This window comes from Crotalus tigris, unplaced genomic scaffold, assembly GCF_016545835.1.
Source record: "Crotalus tigris isolate CLP2741 ecotype Arizona unplaced genomic scaffold, ASM1654583v1 scf7180000019601.482383, whole genome shotgun sequence".
Lineage (NCBI taxonomy): Eukaryota > Metazoa > Chordata > Lepidosauria > Squamata > Viperidae > Crotalus > Crotalus tigris.
This window is the reverse complement of record NW_024097617.1, coordinates 119,551-136,777: the sequence shown is the minus strand read 5'-3', so window position 1 is coordinate 136,777 and position 17,227 is coordinate 119,551. Positions and strand designations below refer to the sequence as shown.

General features: G+C 44.5%; 2 protein-coding genes across 6 annotated transcripts in view; one reads left to right on the top strand and one right to left on the bottom strand.

Annotated features, from left to right (window-relative positions):
- Window positions 1–3,782, bottom strand: part of BCL2L1 (BCL2 like 1) — a 70,490-nt gene extending 66,708 nt beyond the window's left edge. Inside the window, exon 1 of the mRNA XM_039363846.1 lies at window positions 3,556–3,782. The gene's annotated coding sequence lies outside the window, so the exon portion shown is untranslated. The remainder of the gene's footprint in view (window positions 1–3,555) is intronic.
- Window positions 3,783–12,302: 8,520 nt separating this feature from the next.
- Window positions 12,303–17,227, top strand: part of TPX2 (TPX2 microtubule nucleation factor) — a 58,787-nt gene continuing 53,862 nt past the window's right edge. Inside the window, exon 1 of one of the 5 annotated variants that reach the window (XM_039363858.1) lies at window positions 12,303–12,383. The gene's annotated coding sequence lies outside the window, so the exon portion shown is untranslated. Of the gene's footprint in view, window positions 12,384–16,701; window positions 17,138–17,227 lie in introns of those variants that run through there. The other 4 variants (XM_039363857.1, XM_039363856.1, XM_039363859.1 and 1 more) reach the window with 4 other exon arrangements.

Sequence of the window (17,227 nt, the reverse complement as noted above, 5' to 3'; positions counted from 1 at the left end):
GAGAAACTTCCTGACAGTGAGAACAATTAATCAGTGGAACAGCTTGCCTCCAGAAGCAGTAAATGCTCCAACACTGGAAGTTTTTAAGAAGAGACTGGACAGCCATTTGTCCGAAATGGTGTAGGGTTTCCTGCCCGAGCAGGGGGTTGGACTAGATGACCTCCAAGGTCCCTTCCAACTTTACTTTACTACTACTACTACTAGGGTTTCCTGCCTGAGCAGGGGGTTGGACTAGACGACCTCCAAGGTCCCATCCAACTTTATTATTATTATTAAATATTAGCAGCAGCAGACCAGGCGTTGCTCTGATGTCACTGTGAAGTTTGGTTAACCCAGGGGTCTTCAAACTTGGCCCTTTAATGACTTGTGGACTTCAACTCCCAGAATTCCTCAGCCAGGCAGACCCCTGGGTTAAGCTCTCAGAAAGCTGGATAGTTTCCTGCTACAGGTTCTCCCCCCGACCACCACCATCGATTCCTAGCATCAGAAATCAGGATCTTGAGCATGGGAGGACAGTCTTGCGGACCTTGTGTGAAGATTTCCTTTCCTGATAAACCAACTTGGAACTTGGAAAACTTTGTGGACTTCAAGGCCCAGAATTCTCTGGGCAGGCTGAGGAATTTTGGGAGTTGAAGTCCCCGAATTTGATATCAAAAGTGGTGTTTTTTTTTAATTTTTGAAATTAAAAAGCATCCAATACAACTGACGAAGCTTCAAGGATGGGAAGCGAAACCTCTTTGTTTTTCCTCAAATAATAATAATAATAATAATAATAATAATAATAATAATAATAATAATACCCGTTGCTTTTTTTCAAAATAAAATAAAAGAAACACTTTTGATACAACTAAGTCCTGAGAATTTTCACAGACCTTCTCCCAGAATTTTAACAGCTGGGAAAATTGCCAGAACTGCCTAAACCCTGCCACGAACAATATCGGTGTCTTTGATTTTTCTTTTAAAAAAATAAATAAAAATCTAAAGCTCCTTTTGTTGGTTTGAGTATATTAATGACCGAGCCACATAAAAAAGTGTCCTTCAGGGTTGTTAGCCTATCACAAAGTCCGCTACAATGGGGATAATGAAAGATATAAGTGTAATAAAAAAAATATATAGCACTGGAAACAGGATGTATTTGAATAAACCCAGGGGTTGTAAATCTGGATTCAATACCCTGGAGCATTTCAGCTTTGGGGACTCTGGCTGATAACCCGGGAACCGAAAGCTTATCTGGTTCAGCCCTTTATCAGCTCCAACAGGCACTTTCTGCATACTTCTTTTCTGACCTAGAGGCAATGTTGCAGGAATGCTAGGCTAGAAGCTACACGTGAGGATGTGTGGACGTCAACTCCCAGAAGCCAAGCAACCTACAACTAAGGAGAAACTTCCTGACAGTCAGAACAATTAACCAGTGGAACTCTTGCCTCCAGAAGCGGTGAATGCTCCAACACTGGAAGTTTTTAAGAAGAGAACTGGACAGCCATTTGTCTGAAATGGTATAGGGTTTCCTGCCTGAGCAGGGGGTTGGACTAGATGACCTCCAAGGTCCCTTCCAATTTTATTATTACTATTAATAATCCCCACTCCCTTTGAACACTGATAACGTTCCCTAGCTGGGTCACAAAACGTCTGCAAGAAGTAGCCAAGATCAGAGAGCCCAAAGATTCCTCAGTTCAACGCTAAACAACAAATATTCTCTTCTATTAGGAGGTTTTAATCATTGTTGGTGTTAAATCCAGTTTGCCTTCGTCTTCCAGGCCACAGTAGTACAGAAACAAAACTAGAAGTTTTTAAGAAGAGACTGGACAGCCATTTGTCTGAAATGGTATAGGCCAGGAGCAGGCAACCTTGGCTCTTTTATGACTCGTGGACTTCAACTCCCAGAATTCCTGGGCCAGCATGGGGGAACTATGGCCCCTTCATGACTCGTGGACTTCAACTCCCAGAATTCCTGAGCCAGCATGGCGGAACTATGGCCCCCTCATGACTCGTGGACTCCAACTCCCAGAATTCCTGGCTCAGCTTGGAAACCTCTCCCTTTCCCCTCAGCATGGCTGGCTCAGGAATTCTGGGAGTTGAAGTCCACGAGTCATAAATGAGCCAAGGTTGCCTACCCCTGGTATAGGGTTTCCTGCCTGAGCAGGGGGTTGGACTAGATGACCTCCAAGGTCCCTTCCAACATTATTATTATATTACAGGTAGTCCGTGACTTACGACCACAGCGGAGTCCACACTTCCTGTTATTAAGTGAGACATTTGTTAAATGAGTTTTACCTCATTTTAAGACCTTTCTTGCCTCGGTTATTAAGTAAATCGCTGCAGCTGATGAGGGAGTAATCTGGTTGTTCAGTGACTGCCTTCTCCATTGATGCTGCTTCTCAGAAGGTCACAAAAGGGGATTACGTGATCCCACCAGGACACTGCAACCGTCATAACTCTAAGTCAGTTGCAAAGTGTCTCAGTTTTGATCATGTGACCCATGGGCGATGCCGCAACGGTCTTAAGTGTGAAACACGGTCGTAAGTCCCGTTTTTTTCAGTGCCGTTCTAACTTTGAACGGACACTAAATGAACTGCTAAAAGTTGAGGACCACCTGCATTTTCTTTCTTCCCAATTCCAGCCAGACCACTCCCCTTTTACATTCTTAGCCCCCCCCGAACCCATCCAGAACTGGATGCCCCCCCCAAGGGGCTGGAGCATTTCCTTAATGGGGCTTTTGAGGAAGGGTCTTCATCACCCATCCAGAACTGGGTGTCCCCCCCAAGGGGCCAGGAGAGCATTTGGGGAAAGGGGCATTTGGGGGAGGGTCATCACCCATCCAGAACTGGGTGTCCCCTCCCAGGGGCCAGGAGAGCATTTGGGGCAAGGGGCATTTGGGGGAGGGTCATCACCCATCCAGAATTGGGTGTCCCCCCCAAGGGGCCAGGAGAGCATTTGGGGCAAGGGGCTTTGGGGGGGTCTTCATCACCCACCCAGAACTGGGTGTCTCCCCCCCCCAAAGAGTCAGGAGAGCATTTGGGGCAAGGGGTATTTGGGGGAGGGTCTTCTAGAGAGGACCCCCTGGTCAATATCCAGGTTTAGGAACCAAGATCACAGCAACCATGGCTTGGAGCAAAGGGCAAAGCTGATTCCAGCAAGGCACCACCTTATGGGTGGGTGGGGGCGCTGATCAGCCCCCCCCAGCAGGATTCCTGGAAGGGCTCTTTGTTTGCCCCCCCCCCATCCTTTTTGTCCACATCCTCTAGATACGTGGGACTACAACTCCCCTAAGCCACAGCCTGCTGGGAACCATGGGATGGGGTGGCCCAAGACCCCTCCCCAAAGGGCCCCATCCTGGAAAAGCAGCCCCTCCCCCGCCCTTCCCACCACACTACCTGCCCCCTCCCACCCTCTCCCATTCATTTTTTCATATATTCAAATAGGGCAAAAATGACGCCCCGCTCTCCCCGCGCCGAGCCAATCAGAGCGAAGAGGCGGCGAGAAGGGGAGGGCGTACCGCGCGGTTCTTCCCATTGGCCGGCGTTCCTGTCAATCTGGCCCAATCTCCGCCCTTACCTTGAAAACTGCCGAAGACGCCCCGCCCCCGCCCCCGGTTCTCTTTACCGGCCTCGGTTGCCGGCTACCTCTGAGGGGAAGCGGCCGGTCCGAACCGCTACAACGAGCCACCGAAGGGGGTCGGGGGCTTCGGCGGCTACGGCTTGGCTTTTTTTTCCCCGCGCACTAAGCGGCGTTTTCCCCCGCCAGCGCTGACTCGTTCTGACCGGCCGGGCGTAGGAATAATGCGCATGCGCCACAACCGCGCCTTTCGAGCCGGCCGGGCGCATGCGCAGCTGGCAGGCAATGCGCAGGCGATAAACGTAAAGCGGATGGGGCGGAGTCGTTGCTTTCATGAAAATCAGCGCGCTTGCCCAGTGGAACCGCTTGGCCAGAGAAGGGTTGGGGCGCCCTCTGTCGGCTCAAGGCATTAATTAGTATTTCTGGATTCGGTAGAATAAATTTTTTTTGTCTGGTTTTTTTTTGTTTTCCCCTCCAGAAATTAAACCTCCCCCTCAAAAATCACAAGGAATTTGGTACATTTTAATATAGTAAATTATATTAAAAAGCAAAAGATTTCATCAGCTGCATCTTCTTGTGGCCAAAATAGATTTACACAGCTCTCCTCCTATCCAGGGAGTCCTCGACTTAACGACTGCAAGTGAGCCCATGATTTCTGTTGCTAAGCGAGACGTTTGTTAAGGGAGTTTTGCCCCGTTTTACAACTTTCCTTGCCACCGTTGTTAAGTGAATCCCTGCGATGGCTGAGTTAGTAACCCGGTCGTTAAGCGAATCCAGCTTCCCCCATTGGCTTTGCCAGTCAGAAAGTCGCAAAAGGGGATCATGTAACACCCCCCCCCAGGGAACACGGCAACTGGCATAAGTACATGCCAGTTGCTGAGCATCTCAATTTTAATCGCGTGACCGTGGGGAATGTTGTAAAAGTCGCAAAGGGTCATGTCACATTTTTCAGGGCCCCTCTTTGAACGGTCACAAAATGAACTGTTGTAAGTCGAGGACTATCTGTAATGTCCAAAGGGAAAAAAAAGAGAAACCCGATCAGGCATCATAGTTCTTCTTCTGTGCTTCAGGATAATAATAATAATAATAATAACAACAACAACAAACGAGAAAGAACTGGAGAAGATAACAAAATACAAAGACCTACAAGTAGAAATAGAACGACTGTGGCAAAAGCAAGCAAGGGTGGTACCAATAGTCATAGGCGCCTTGGGTGCAATCCCAAAACAACTGGAGCACCACTTGAACACCATTGGCATTGACAAATCCGCTATTAGTCAATTGCAAAAGGCGGCCTTGCTAGGAACTGCTTCCATCCTATGACGATATCTGTAATACCACCAAACATCCACATCTGCCTATCCCAGGTCCTGGGTAAGGACTCAATAGGTAGACAAAAATGCCAAATCCAGTCTGAACATCTGGCTGACTGTGTGATGATCCATAATAATAATAACAACAACAACAACAATTTCATTATTAGGGAAAACTTACCAAATAATGAAAAATCCAGCAAAAGGGGCTACACCAGGCAACTACAGGCCAATTACCTGCTTACCAACAACTTTCAAATTACTAACTGGTGTAGTAGCTGATGCAGTACAACAGCATCTAATTGAAAACAATCTCTTTCCACCTGAGCAGAAAGGAAACCTCCCCAATAGCAGAGGAACAAAAGATCAACTCCTAATAGACAAAATGATCTTGGAAAACTGCAACAAAAGGAAGACCAACCTGAATATGGCATGGATTGACTACAAAAAGGCATTTGACTCTCTGCCCCATGACCGGATAATCAAGTGCCTAGAAATAACAGGAGTCCGTGGAAACATCAGAAAATTTGTGCGAAGAGCGATGGCACAATGGAAGACACAGTTGCAGGTCAATGGTGAGAGACTGAGAGAGGTTAATATCAAGAGAGGAATATTTCAAGGAGATTCATTATCACCAGTACTATTTGTTATTGCACTGTTTCCTCTGTCAACAATACTGAATAACTCAGGACATGGCTATCAAACATCAAAAACATCTGCTAGACTATCCCACCTCCTTTACATGGATGATCTGAAGCTGTATGAAAAAACTTCATCTGAAATAGAATCGCTGCTCAACACTGTCCGTATATATAGCCAAGATATTGTAATGGAGTTTGGACTGGACAAATGTGCCACACTTACTATCAAACAAGGAAAAATAGTGAAAACTGAAGGAATCAAGACGCCCCACGAAAATAGCATTAAGAGTCTGGATGAGGAGGAGTACTACAAATACTTGGGTATCCTTCAAGCTGACAACATCAAGCAGGCTGAAGTCAATAAAAAGATTAGAGGTGATAGAAGTAAAGGAGAGGTCTTGAAAAATTTAATATTTGGGAATTGGAGCTCATTGGCTTTGAAAAAGCTCCTTGAAAATAATAATGATTGTTTTGCTTGGGGTGAAGTATTTGGAATTTTGTGTGTGTGTGTCTGGTGTCAATGCAAGAAAGGGTGAAGAAGGCTAGTTTCTTAGTAATTAGAAGGACAATAGAAGGTGTTAAAAGAATGGAAATAATCAGATGGGAGAGAGAAAGAAAGAAAGGAGCTGTGTGAAGATTTTGAAATCAGGCAGTTTAGGAAAGAATTGCCCAAACTAATAGAACAGCGGTTCTCAACCTTTTTAATGCCGCGACCCCTAACCGGTCGTAAGTCGAGGACTACTCAATTGGTCTTAAGTCGAGGACTACTCAACTGGTGCAGCACCGTTTGCAGAATGGGACTTTTGGCAGGCTCAGCAGGGCAGAGACAGCCTGGAAAATTCCTATTGGCTTTTGAAAGCCAATAGAATGAGACTCTATTCAAGAGAGTCTATTCTATTGGCTTTCAAAAGCCAATAGAATAAAAGGGAGTAGCACAGCTAAGGAAAAGGGGAAAAAAAATGTCGGACTGCGTTGTTTGGCGACCCCCATGAAATGGTCGTTTGACCTCAAATGGGGTCCCGACCCACAGGTGGAGAACCACTGTAATAGAAGATCCTATTGAAGCAGGAAAACAGGGCAGAAATGTTTTTAGGACCAATGGAATATACATGGGGAGAAATGCAACCCTCCCCCGCTACCCCTTTTCTAGGATGGTCGCGTCCCACCTGCCAGGTGCCAACGTACCAACAGGTGGTACCCGTACCACGGTTGAAAAGCCCTGCTCTAAAAGGTTCACCATCACTGTGATAGAAGATTTATTACCGGTAAAAGAGGCTCAGAAAGTCTGTGCCCAAGAGAGAAGAGGAGAGAGATAAAGGTAAGATACTGTAAGATTAAAAATGATGGCTCAATGGGTGCAAACAGGCCAGCAAAGACAATGTGGAGGAGTAATCAGGAAACCAGTAAGGGGGTCTTGGGAGAGGTCTAGGCTGGGGGTGAGGTTAGCTGGTTGGCGCCAGGGGACATAAATCCCTAGGTCAGGAGAAAAATCCCCCCCCCCCGCCCCTGAATAAATAAATAAATAAATAAAGGTGCCTTTTGTAAGGAGAGAGGACACTGGGAAAATGAGTGCCCTAAAAGGATGGAGGGGGAAGAACTAGCAAATTTGGTGAATTTTGAGGATTAGGAGTGTCAGGAATCTTGTGGAAAATGGGAAGGACTCTTACAAATTCCAGAGGGCTTTAGCAGAGAAATTTATTGCGCAGGTTCAGAAGCAATAGCAACCAGCAATTCTGAACCCCGAGGGTGGGTTCAGACTTCAGTTTTATACTGAAGGACTACACATTGCAATACACATTGTAATACATGAGGTTCGTTTCTCACGGGTATACAATGGAGAGAGTTTGCTACATATGTTGTATCCAAGTGCAATGCACATTAGGTTAGTCGCATTCTACGGACGCAGCATTATTCCAGTAATTATGCAGACACATCGTTATTCTTGTGGTTTTTCATTATTCCACATTATTGGGACTAATTTGTTTTCTGGTCCAGCTTTTTAGGAACCCCCGATAAACTTTAAAGGTTGGATCCCTGGAGGAGGAAGAAAGAGTGTACTCGGTGGATTTTGGAGCCACCAGATTTACCCTGAACTATATACCTCCAGGAATGCAAATTGAGAAAGGGAAAATTAAGGATCAGGGCATTATGGACATGTGGTAGAAGCAACAACATTTAAATCTGCTATGGTCCAGACAGTAGCAAAAGGACTACGGTGCAACTTTATATTGGTAAAAGGAACTGCAATTTGACCAGGAGGTACCTAATTGGCAAATTGGGAATTGTTATTATGGGGAATGAAAGAGAAATATTTGTAAATATTATGACCTTCAGTGAGGAAGCTCAAGGAAAAGTGGACCCTCTTATATGGGCCCAAGAGGGCAATAGAAGCAGGGGTACTCATGGATCCTTTAAAAGTGACTTTAAAGAACCCTGGTGAAGTAATTCACCAGAAACAGTATATAACAGTGATGGCAAACCTTTTTGAGACCAAGTCCCCAAACTGCAACCCCAAACCCACTTATTTATCGCAAAGCGCCAACACGGCAATTTAATCTGAATACTGAGGTTTTGGTTTAGAAAAAACAACTCATACCTTAACATCTTTTGTCTTAAAAGAAAAAACACAATAACAAAGCTTCCAATGATATAAACCACTTTTTTTCTGAAAGGTAAAAGTTTGCATTTGGCATGCTTTTGAACAATTCATGTGATTTTTGCTGTTGTATGCATGCTGATAATTTGTTTAACCTTGGCTTATACTTTGTAAGTTTGAGAGCAACACATGCAGCACTCAGGTCATCTGTTAGTCTGTTTCTGGTGTCAGATTAGATATAATTCAAAGCTGAAAACAGCGCGCTCGCTCCAGAGGCTTGTTTTGGCTAGGAAGGGGCTTGGGAAATGACTTTTTCCTGTGAAAACTTAGCCAAAGAGCGAGGCGCGTGTGCCCACAGAGAGGGCTCCGAGTGCCCCCTCTGGCATGCGTGCCATAGGTTCGCCACCACTGGTATATAACATTACATTGGAAGGAGAAACGGGTTTAAAGCCCATGGGGGCTGCCGAAGGAGGGTGAATTTTTTGAGCAATCCTTTTAAACATGTTTAGTTTGTGACTTTTTTAACCCAAGAATTTCTGCCTTGGAAAAGTAAGAGATGCAGAAAAAAGAAAGAAAGAAAAGGGGGGGGGCAGTTTCTGTCTGCATGGTTTTTTTAAAAAAAAGAACAGAAATTGGATAAAATTTCCTGACTGTAAGAATAATTAATCAGTGGGCTAATTGTCTCCAGAAACTGGAGGGCGATGGAGCGAGAAGTTTTGGGGACACTTTTGAGACTTTTTCATACAGTGAATCGCTGCATATCTGTCGTACAAAAACATCCGATCGCTCGCTATTAGTGGATTGAATTCTGTTTTCAAATGTTCCTCCAGCTAGCTTCAGTACGGAACGCCGTACATAGGTGAATACGCATCGCTTATCTTCATGCGCGTTGCGCAGCAGCCTCTACCCTTTTTATATTTCTTTTTACGTCTTAAATTTCACTTGTAATTCAATCATTAAATGTTACTGTTTTTCTTTTCCGGCATTTCACTTTCCTGCAATTGAATTTTGTTTTCAATGGTCACTACATTTAAGTGTCTTGAATAAATAAGATAATAATGAAATACATGTATCACAAAGTTTGGGAACAAAGTGACGGGTGGCACCAAAAATTTTCACACAGTTGAGATATGGGAAAAAGACTGGAAATAAATTATTTGCATCGATATGTCCAGATGACAATTTTAAGGAAAACAAAACAAGGGTTTGCATAAATTGAAGAATTATTTCCTACGCTGTGATTGAGAGGTTATGTTGGGGGAGGGAGGTGATGACAACTTCCTCAATGGCTCAAGGGGGCGATTCGTTCAAAAAGGTTAAGAACCACTGGACTAGATGACCTCCAAGGTCCCATCCAACTCTGATATTGTTTTTGTATGTGTGGCATGCTTCAGTGATTATCCTTTGCATTTTAGTTTGGATTTATCCTTAATAATGCATTTGTAATGTATTATTGTCAAAAAGGAACAATCCTATGATGTTTTATTTAACCTCTGATAAATATGTGTCTTTGGGACTCCTTGCTACTGCAAAAGAGATGTTTAATTGCTGCATACTGTGTGTGTGTTTTCAATTTGTTTTCCTTTTCCTTGGAGCCAAGGAGGGGAAAAGAAAACTTTATGGAAAACCAATTTGGTTTACTGTGTCTTGGCTGGTTATTGGTCCAGGCGAGCTTGCCTCTGGTCATGAAGGAAAGTAGCCAGAAGCACATAATAGAACTGAATACTTCAAGAGAGTGAAAAAGATCTTAACATCAGTCGCTACTTAGGATTGAACATGTTTTCACCTCTAGACGACCATGCTGTTCCAATGAAAAAAATAGAATAGAATAAAATGGTTGCACGCTATTATTATTGTTGTTGTTGCTGTTGTTATTTTCTCTCTTGTTTTGCAAGTACACTCAGTGCTTCTATACTGGAGACAAATTCCTTGTGTGACTAACCACACTTGGCCAAATAAAATATTTCTATTCTACTCTGCCAATTCCTGCCATGTTTGAAGGGTGCTGGGCTGGGAGAGGAAGAACAGCTGAAGCAGAAAGGGTGTGATTCTCAGCGATAAAATAATGAAAGTATATTTCGTGCCTGCCACATTGCGGTAACCACAAGCTGCACATCGTGGTGTGGACAAAATTAGTTGCTGTATGTTATTTTTGTTTAAAAGCAGGTCTGCTCCTTTGCAACTCACGAACGTAAGAACTAAGCCAGCAAGAGCAGATTTTCAGAGACGAGGATGGACTTGTTTGGGAAAATTGGAAAATGGATCTGTCCAGTTCCCCTGGACGCCTTTTCCTTCTCATTCAAGCATGCTGGCTTCCCCAGTGTGGGAAGCATAACTTTGACCTTGCGGGTTGCATCAGGGGCCAGGACTGGACTGAAGAGAAGAATAATGAGAGAGAGAGAGAGAGAGAGAGAGAGAGAGAAGGTAGGTAGGTAGGTAGGTAGTTGAGATAGATAAATGGAGGTAGAATAGGTAGGTAGGTAGGTAGAGATTAAGTCAGTGGTGGGATTCAAATAGGTGAACAACTGGTTTTCTGTGTGGATGCCGCTTCTGTAAGTCCATTCTGGGCCTGGGCAACAAAAAATTAGCTACTGGTTCTGCCGAAGTGGTGCGAACTGGATGAATCCCACCACTGGGTTAGGTAGGTAGGAAAGTAGGTACATAGCTAGCTAGCTAGATGTAGAATAGGTAATTAGGTAGATAGAGGTAGTAATGTGGAATAATGAACAATCACTAGAATAATGATGTGTCTGCATAATTACTGGAATAGTGTTAGTAGTATGTGACTAACCTAATGCGCATTGCACTTGGATACAATGTATGTAGCAAATTCTCCATTGTATACCCTTGAGAAACTAACCTGATGTATTACAATGTGTATTTCAATGTGTATTCCTTTGTTTCTGAGAAAAAAAAGAAAGTATAAGACTGAAGTCGGGGTTCAGAATTGCTTGTTGCTATAACCTGCGCAATAAATCTCTCTGCTAAAAACCCTCTGGAATTCGTAAGAGTCCTTTCATTTTCCACAAGAGTAGGATAGATAGCTGTAGAATAGATAAGTAGGTAGATAGAGGTAGAATAGATAGCTAAGTAGGTAGCGGTAGAATAAAAGAGAGGTAAGTAGGTAGAGATAGAATAGATAGCTAAGTAGGTAGATAGAGGTAGGATAGGTAGATAGATAGATAGATAGATGATAGATAGATGTAGAATAGGTAAGTAGGTAGCGGTAGAAGATAGGTAAGTAGGTAGAGATAGAATAGATAGGTAGATAGAATACATAGGTAGAATAAGTAGGAGGTAGGTAAATAGATGTAGAATAGGTAGATAGGTAGGTAGATAGACAGATAGAGCTATAATAGCTATAATAGTTAGACAAACAGACAGACTGCTAGCAGTTTGATCCTGACCAGCTCAGGGCCGACTCAGCCTTCCATCCTTCTGAGGCTGATAAAATAAGGACCCAGATTGTTGGGGGCAAATAGGCTGACTCTGTAAACTGCTTAGAGAGGGCTGTGAAGCACTGTGAAGCGGTAGATAAGGGCTATTGCTATCATGTCACTCCTAGTCCTTCTTTTCATTAGACATACCCACTTCTTGCAACTGTTATTCAAATAATAATAATAATAATAATAATAATGGTGATGATAAAGTTGGAAGGAACCTTGGAGGTCATCTAGTCCAACCCCCTGCTCAGGCAGAAATCCCTACACCATTTCGGACAAATGGCTGTCTAGTTTCTTCTTAAAAACTTTCAGTGTGGGAGCATTCACCACTTCTGGAGGCAGGTAGTTCCACTGGTTAATTGTCCTCACTGTCAGGAAATTCCTCCTTATTTCTAGGTTGCTTCTCTCCTTGATGAGCTTCCATCCGTTGCTTCTTGTCCTGCCTTCAGGCGCTTTGGAGAATAGGCTGACACAACCCCCCCCCCCCGCAGCCCCTCTTTTAAAACTTCCTACGGACTAGCTCCCTCCTTTCTGCCCGGCTCCTTAGGAAACTGGCCGAGCCCCGCCCTCCTGCTGGCTGTGCAGCCCGAGGGCGCCCGACTACACCTCCCAGCAACGCCCAGGGCGGCGTGGCGCAAGGCAGGATGGGAAGGGCGTCTCCCCGCCTTCTCTCCCGCCTCCCGCCTGCCGCTGCGCCCAATCGGAGGGCGGGAAGGCCCGCCCGGCGAGCGGCGATTGGCTGCTTTGGAAACGAGGCCGCCGTTTGAAATCTTTTAACGGCGGCGGGCCTTGAGGGAAGCTACCGAGGGTTACTTCGGATCCCCCCGAGAGTGAGGTAAGTCTGGCTTGGGGGGGGGCTCTGTGGAGGGGTCTCCTCTTCGTCCCTGGGGGGACGGGAGGGCGGAAGGGAGTCACGCCGGGATGGGGGGGGAGAATGGGGAGGCAGTTTTCCTCGCGGTCCGCACTCTGCTTTTCGCCCCCTCCCCAGCGAAGTAGCAGGTAGCGGGTCAACCAAGGTGGGGGAGGGGAGGGGAGAAGAAGATGGGGGGGGCGAGCCCCGGGCTCTCTGTCCCCCCCCCCGCGCCGAATTTTTTTTGGGGGGGTTGGACTACAACTCCCATCGTCCAGGGCTTGCTGGGGGTGATGGTGGTGGTGGTCGTGAGGGGGACGGGGCGCCTCGCCAGCCTCCCCCGATGTGGCAAGAAGGAGGCGATGTGAGGCTTCCCGTTTCCAATTGAGGTCGTCTAATGTATGGTTTGTTTTAGGTCTTAGCCATCATTGATCATCATTACAGCAATGCTGGTTACTCTCGATCATGCTTATTGGGTGTTGCCTAATGTTGTCGCCAAGGGGAGTTGGGGGTGGGCGGGTTGTTATTGTTTTTCCACGCTTTTTAGATTTTTTAATTTATTTTTTTGTGAGCGCCCTCCCCATTAAGAGAGCGGTTATAAGAACAATAAATTGTATTTTGTATGGTGCAAATTTATATATGGATATGTAAATTCTCTACCTAAATACAAAATAAATAAATAAATAAATACGTCCCTGCTGCCTGATTCTCAACTGCTCTGAGCGGGGATGCCCACAATCCAACCAAAAGACATTAAAAACAGTGTCAAAAACAAGCTAAACATCCTTTATTTTGCTAAAGTTAAACAATCAAGATAAAAGATGAGGGTGTTGAAGAGAAGGCTCTCCCTGGAGTGTGTGTGTGTGTGTGTGTCTGTGTGTGTGGTTTTGTGTTTGTATATATACATAACAATTACAGCATACATACACAATAACATACACATCTCTTGTCTTCGTATTTTTATTGCATTTCTTAAATTTATGTGCTGCCCGTTTCACTAGGCGTTTTCGAAACATATATCCAAAAGTCTTGCTCTTGTGTATCTCGAATTAGATGCTTTAATGTTTTCTACTGGTTTTTATTGTTTGCTTTAATTAGAAAGGGAATTCTTTATTGGCCAAGTGTGATTGGACACACAAGGGATTTTTTTTTTTTATCTCCAGGGCATAAGCTTTACTGTAAATACAACAATAAATTGATAGGGCATAGATCATAGTTACTGTCATTAATCGTAAGATATAACAAGTGATAAATCATAGGTACTACTAGGAGAAAGTAATAGGAAAGGTGAGAAGAATAATAGTAACACAGCCTACTACTGTACTGTGGGAATTAGGTGTTCAGCAGAGTGATGGAGGGGGGAACAACTATCATATAATAATAATAAAGTTGGAAGGGACCTTGGAGGTCATCTAGTCCAGTGGTTCTTAACTTGGGTGATATTGCCCCCCAGGGGGCGATTTTGTTTTTCAGGGGGGGTGATGGAACGAAAAGGGGGCAATATGGGGGCGATGGAGCGAGGCGTTTTGGGGACACTTTTGAGACTTTTTTCGTACAGTGAATCGCTGTATATCTGATGGAGGGGGGAGCGCTTCTTTCGAAACATCGCATGCTGAGTGGCTCTGTAAAACATTTTGTATTGTACTTTTTTAGCGTGCATTCCAGTTTGATATCATATTTTCTTTGTGTCTTTTTAATCCCTTTTACAGTATGCGTGACTATATATACTTTCCTAGAATCTTAATTGAGTTTCAGAGTTTTCGTCTTGAAATTCTTAGTTCCTGCACTGCGGTTTGTTCTTGTGCCCTTTTTATATTTCTTTTTGCGTCTTAAATTTCACTTGTAATTCAATCATTAAATGTTACTGTTTTTCTTTTTCGGCGTTTCACTTTCTTGCAATTGAATTTTGTTTTCAGCGGTCACTACATTTAAGTGTCTTGAATAAATAAGATAATCATGAAATACATGGATCACGAAGTTTGGGAATAAAGTGATGGGTGGCACCAAAATTTTTCACACAGTTGAGATATGGGAAAAAGACTGGAAATAAATTATTTGCATCGATATGTCCTGATGACAATTTTAAAGAAAACCAAAAAAGTGTTTGGATAAATTGAAGAATTATTTCCTATGTTGTGATTGAGAGGTTATGTTGGGGGAGGGGGGCAATGACAACTTCCTCATTGGCTCAAGGGGGCGATTCGTTCAAAAAGGTTAACCACTGGACTAGTCCAACCCTCTGCTCATTTTTGTTTTAAAATGTTTTTTAATTATATGTTTTGAATGGTAAACTGTCCAAAGGTATTGACTGAGATTGGCTATAGAAACTAAACAAATGTTATTGAGTGTATAGTATAATACATGCTAGCCCCAGACATTGGGTTAAGTCAGTGGTTCTCAACCTGTGGGTCGGGACCCCATTTGGGGTCGAATGACCATTTCACGGGGGTCGCCAAACCACGCTGTCCGCCATTTTTTTCCCTGTTCCCTAGCTGTCCTACTCCCTCTTATTGGTGGCCACACCCACTTGGGGGTCACCACAACATGGGGAACTGTATTATGGGGTCACGGCATTAGAAAGGTTGAGAATCACTGGGTTAAGTGTTAATAGACTGGGGATACTGGAAATGAGATTTTTTTTTTCTTTTTAGGGGCCTCAGTTTGGTTTTTCTTTATTTTTGTCTACCACCCAGAGTTCCACTGCTTAAGTGGGGGGGGGCTATAAAGTGGATTCAGAACTTGAAAAATAAATATTGCATCTTTATTTCCTGCAGTGCCTGGTGTTTGCTCCTGTGGAGAAAAATCGGTTTTCAGATGAATGGCATCGATTTAATCTAAATTTGAGTTGAAATATAAAGACCTAAGATATGTAGCCTTCAATCTTCAGCCGGACACCTTATCAGAATGTTCCCATGGCAACCCATAAATCTGTCAAGATACTAGTCCAGATGCCTTTGGCATGCCCAAATTGCCTTTTAATTTATTATTTTCTTAATAAATAGGCGGCAGAAGGGCTGGAAGTAACTTTAGGTCCATTCCTTAGGAATGTGTCGGTTGCATCATGTATGTATGTATGTATATATGCCTGTATTGTTGTTCCCCTCCTTTCCCTGTGTAAATGCAGGGCATCTCTTTTGCTGGCAGGGGTGTCTCACTATCTTTTGGGGGATCCCCCCTCTCCAAAAGAACCAAAGGGATATTTGCAGCTCAAGGTTGTTGAACTGTGAATCTTTGTGCTCTCTGAGCTTGTGTTAAGGACCCACTTCAATCCCACATTTTAAGAAAGCAGAACGCTTTGGAAACAATTTCTTCCCCCGGGAACTTTTATTAAGAGTAGTGGATAGCAGGCATCATAGACAGGATCTGAGGGATTCCCTTACAGATCGATACACCCCACCCCCACAGTTCATCTGGGAAATCCCCAGGTGTTAAATCCATTGATGGGAAAGGAAAGATAAAATTCCACAGTTCTTCACACCTCATTTTGAGGACGGGAGAAATAAACCAGCCAGCATGCCAGATGTCCATTAAAGAGGGCAGGGGGGCAGAGTCAAAGGGCATTAGCTGGGGTCATCTGGGAGAGGGCAAGACCTCAAGGCCCTGCAAATGGCCGTAAAGAGGTAGTCCAGCTCTTCTCCAAAGCGCCTGAAGGCAGAATACAAAGCAATGGGTGGAAACTAATCAAGGTGAGAAGCAACCTAGAACTAAGGAGAAACTTCCTAACAGTGAGAACAGTTAACGAGTGGAACAACCTGCTCCAACACTAGAAGTTTTTAAGAAGAGACTGGACAGCCGTTTGTCCGAAATGGTATAGGGTTTCCTACCTGAGCAGGGAGTTGGACTAGATGACTAAGGTCCCTTCCAATTCTGCTATTCTGTTATTTAGTGGAATGGCTTGCCTTCAGAAGTGGTGGATGCTCCAACATGGGAGGTTTTAAAGAAGAGACTGGACAGCCCTTTGTCTGAAATGGTGTGGTTTCCTGCCTGAGCAGGGGGTTGGACTAGATGACCTCTAAGATCCCTTCCAATTCTGTTATTTAGTGGAATGGCTTGCCTTCAGAGGTTGTGGATGCTCCAACACTGGAAGTTTTAAAGAAGAGACTGGACAGCCCTTTGTCTGAAATGGTATAGGGTTTCCTGCCTGAGCAGGGGGTTGGACTAGATGACCTCCAAGGTGCCTTCCAACTTTATTATTATTTATTATGAAGAGACTGGACAGCCCTTTGTCTGAAATGGTGTAGGTTTTCCTGCCTGAGCTGGGGGTTGGACTAGATGACCTCCAAGGTGCCTTCCAACTTTATTATGATTTTTAAATGCAGTCTGATTGCCGGGCCGCTCCAGATAGGTTTGTCGGAACTTTGAATGCTTGCTTAAATGACTGACTGAGTGGAGGACTAGCTGTATTTGCTTTGGGGCCCTGGAGTTTGAATTCGCACATCGGAGGGCTCTCCCGAAGGGCTCTGCTTCAGGGCTTCTCAAAGGCATCTGGCAAGGCTTCGTTTGAACCGAGAGGCTGCCCCGAAGGTACCCTTGGCCTGCCAATTTGAGATATACCGGGTGGGTGGGGCCTTTGAATTCTCTGCCTTTCTTCCTACCAGGAGTAGAAGTGCAACTTTGTGCTAGTTTTGAATCAGGACGAGAAAAGAATATTTGCATCTCGGATCCTCAGGAGGACTGTGGAGTCCTTGGTGCCCTCTGAACTTGGCTGTTTTCTCACAGACCTTTCATGGCCCAACTAGGTAACATCACCAGTGCTAGAAGGGAGCAGGAGGAGCAGGAGGAGGAGGAGGAAAAGAACTGTGGGGTCCTTGGTGCGCTCTGAACATGGT